Below are 3,726 nucleotides of genomic sequence, written 5' to 3'. Positions count from 1 at the left end.
TTTATTCCTCCTACACGATGTAATGGTGACAGTGTGTGCATCTGTGTTAGTACTTGGTTTATGCTATGATCATGATCTCTTGTAGATTGCGAAGTTAACTATTGCTATGATAGTATTGATGTGTATTATTCCTCCTACATAAGCATGAAGGTGACAATGTGCATGCTATGTTAGTACTTGGTTTAGTCGAATTGATCTTTCATGCACTCTAAGGTTATTTAAATATGAACATTGAATTGTGGAGCTTGTTAACTCCGGCATTGAGGGTTCGTGTAATCCTACGCAATGTGTTCATCATCCAACAAGAGAGTGTAGAGTATGCGCATTTATCTATTCTGTTATGTGATCAAAGTTGAGAGTGTCCACTAGTGAAAGTCTAATCCCTAGGCCTTGTTCCTAAATACTGCTATCGCTGCTTGTTTACTGTTTTACTGCGTTACTACTGCTGCGCTACTACTGCATGTTTACTTCCTGCAATATTACTACCATCAACTGCACGCCAGCGAGCTATTTTCTGGCGCCGTACTACTGCTCATATTCATTCATACCACTTGTATTTGACTATCTCTTCGCCGAACTAGTCCACCTATTAGGTGTGTTGGGGACACAAGAGACTTCTTGCTTTGTGGTTGCAGGGTTGCATGAGAGGGATATCTTTGACCTCTTCCTCCCTGAGTTCGATAAACCTTGGGTAATCCACTTAAGGGAAACTTGCTGCTGTTCTACAAACCTCTGCTCTTGGAGGCCCAACACTGTCTACAAGAATAGAAGCACCCGTAGACATCAATTAGCTTTTGATGCTCTCTTTTGCTTGATCTCTTATTTTTTGCGAGAGCATCATTAAAATTACTGAGCCCATCTTAATGGCTATAAAGAAAGCACTTCTTGGGAGATAAGCCATGTTTTTATTTTGCTACTGTTTTGTTGTGTCTTGGAAGTTGTTACTACTGTAGCAACCTCTTCTTATCATGTTTATTTCGTTTTTGTGCCAAGTAAAGTCTTTGATAGAAAGTTGATACTAGATTTGGATTTCGGCGCACAAACAGATTTTTAGCTGTCACGAATTTGAGTTTTTCTCTCTGTAGAAGAATCTAAAAATGCTGAAAAAATTCATGAGTAATCCTCAGATATGTACGCAACTTTTATTCAACTGGAGCTTTTCCATCTGAGCAAGTTAAGTGCCTCAAAAAAATTCGTCTTTACGGACTGTTCTGTTTTGACAGATTCTGCCTTTTATTTTGCATTGCCTCTTTTACTGTGTTTGAGTGGATTTCTTTGCTCTATTAAATTTCAGTATCCTTGGGTAATGTCCAGAAGTGTTGGGAACGATTGTGTCCTTGCTGAACATGTGAATTTTTGATTATGCACTAACCCTCTAATGAGATTGCTTTGAGTTTGGTGTGAAGGAAGTTTTCAAGGGTCAAGAGAGGAGGATGATATAATATGATCAAGAAGAGTGAAAAGTCTAAGCTTGGGGATGCCCCCGTGGTTCATCCCTGCATATTTCAAGAAGACTCAAGCGTCTAAGCTTGGGGATGCCCAAGGCATCCCCTTCTTCATCAAAACTTATCAGGTCACCTCTAGTGAATCTATATTTTAATTTCGTCACATCTTATGTGCTTTACTTGGAGCGTCTGTGTGATTTTATTTTTTGTTTGTGTTTGAATAAATTCAGATCCTAGCAATCCATGTGTGGGAGAGAGACACGCTCCGCTTTTTCATCTGAACACTTGTGTTCTTCGTTTTACTTTAATATTCATGGCAAAAGCTGAAAGCCTCAACATTGATTGTTATTTGGTTGGAAACAGAAAATGCTTCATGTGGTAGTTGGTATATTATCTTGAATAATTCGATACTTGGCAATTGTTTTGAGCTCTCAAGTAGATCATGTTTAAGCTCTTGCATCATGTAGTTTAAGTCTATTAGTGGAGAACTACCGTAGAGCTTGTTGAAATTTGGTTTGCATGATTGGTCTCTCTGAAGTCTAGATATTTTCTGGTAAAAGTGTTTGAACAACAAGGAAGACAGTGTAGAGTCTTATAATACTTGCAATATGTTCTTGTGTAAGTTTTGCTGTACCGGTTTATACTTGTGTTTGCTTCAAACAACCTTGCTAGCCAAAGCCTTGTACTGAGAGGGAATGCTTCTCGTGCATCCAAAACCTTGAGCCAAAACCTATGCCATTTGTGTCCACCATAACTACCTACTATGTGGTATTTTTCTGCCATTCCAAAGTAAATTGCTTGCGTGCTACCTTTAAAAATTCATTCCTTGTTTTTTGCAATACATAGCTCATGGGAAAGTAGCCTAAAAAATTATTGTGGTAAGGAATATGTCGCTTATGTATCTTAGTTCTTATAAGTTGCTTGTTGAGCGGTAACCATGTTATCTGGGGACGCCATCAACCTGTCACACCTTTGTTGAATCTCATGTGAGTTGCTATGCATGTTCGTCTTGTCTGAAGTAAGGGAGATTTGCCATGAGTTGAAATGGTTTGAGTATGCATGTTGTTAGAGAAGAACATTGGGCCGCCAACCAAAGCCAGGTATCATGGTGGAAGTTTCAGCTTGGGCATTAATCATCAGAATCTCTTATGAGAATATTATTGTTGTTGAATGCTTAAAGCATTAAAAAGAGGAGTCCATTATCTATTTTCTATGTTGTCCCGGTATGGATGTCCTCAAGTTGAGATCTATCAAAATCGAGAAATCAAATGCGATTTATCTCCTTGGACCTTTGTACAGGTGGCATAGAGGTACCCCTTTGTGACACTTGGTTGAAACATATGTAATGCGATGATAATCCATGGAAATCCGAGCTAATTAGGACAAGGTGCGGGCACTATTAGTATTCGATGCATGAGGCTTGCAACTTATAGGAAGTTTTATGCATAACCCATATGAATTATTACTACCGTTGACACAATTGTTTCCATGTTTTCCAAATAAAAAGCTCTAGCTCATGAGTAATCCATGCTTCCCTCTGCGAAGGGCCTTTCTTTTACTTCATGTTGAGTCAGTCTACCTACTTCTTTCTATCTTAGAAGCAAACACTTGTGTCAACTGTGTACGTTGATTCTTACATGCTTACTTATTGCACTTATTATATTACTTTGTGTTGACAATTATCCATGAGATATACATGTTGAAAGTTGAAAGCAATTGCTGAAACTTAAATCTTCCTTTGTGTTGCTTCAAAACCTCTTATTAAGAATTTATTGCTTTATGAGTTAACTCATATGCAAGACTTTTTGATGCTTGTCTTGAAAGTACTATTCATGAAAAGTTTTTGCTATATGATTCAGTTGTTTAGTCATTATCTTTTTGTTAACAAACTATAGACCATTGCTTTGAGTCACTTCATTCATCTCATATGCTATACAATAGTGTTGATCAAGATTATGTTGGTAGCATGTCACTTCAGAAATTATTCTTTTTATCGTTTACCTACTCGAGGGCGAGTAGGAACTAAGCTTGGGGATGCTTGATACGTCTCCAACGTATCTATAATTTCTGATGTTCCATGCTAGTTTTATGACAATACCTACATGTTTTGTTCACACTTTATATCATTTTTATGCATTTTCTGGAACTAACCTATTAACAAGATGCCGAAGTGCCAGTTCCTGTTTTCTGCTATTTTTGATTTCAGAAAAATTAGTTTACAAATATTCTCGGAATTGGACGAAACAAAAGCCCATGGCCCTATTTTCCACGGAGTCTTCCA

Source organism: Lolium perenne, chromosome 5 (genome assembly GCF_019359855.2).
Source record: "Lolium perenne isolate Kyuss_39 chromosome 5, Kyuss_2.0, whole genome shotgun sequence".
NCBI classification, from domain to species: Eukaryota; Viridiplantae; Streptophyta; class Magnoliopsida; order Poales; family Poaceae; genus Lolium; species Lolium perenne.
This window is presented reverse-complemented; position numbering follows the sequence as displayed.